The sequence below is a fragment of the Penaeus monodon genome, chromosome 33, assembly GCF_015228065.2.
Source record: "Penaeus monodon isolate SGIC_2016 chromosome 33, NSTDA_Pmon_1, whole genome shotgun sequence".
Lineage (NCBI taxonomy): Eukaryota > Metazoa > Arthropoda > Malacostraca > Decapoda > Penaeidae > Penaeus > Penaeus monodon.
In genome coordinates this window covers 12437063-12437280 of record NC_051418.1, presented here as the reverse complement: position 1 = coordinate 12437280, position 218 = coordinate 12437063, and the positions used below count along the sequence as shown (strand labels likewise).

General features: G+C 35.8%; 1 protein-coding gene across 1 annotated transcript in view; it reads left to right on the top strand.

Annotated features, from left to right (window-relative positions):
- Positions 1-218, top strand: part of LOC119594049 (elongation of very long chain fatty acids protein-like) — a gene marked incomplete in the record, with an annotated part of 45869 nt that overhangs the window by 30192 nt on the left and 15459 nt on the right.

Sequence of the window (218 nt, the reverse complement as noted above, 5' to 3'; positions counted from 1 at the left end):
CATTTCTGATACTAACATGTGTAATCAGCACAATAATATTTCTGAACATTTTCCCGATACAGCTATTTCAGCACTGGAGGTAATGGAAGCAGAGTCTGAGCCAGCAAAGTTTCCTTTGCAATGCAACTTGAGACTTGTTCCCTTTTCATTTTTTTTTTCAAAATATTTTGGAACATTTTCCTCTCCCAACCTTTTGTTACCACGTTTGATTATCATGA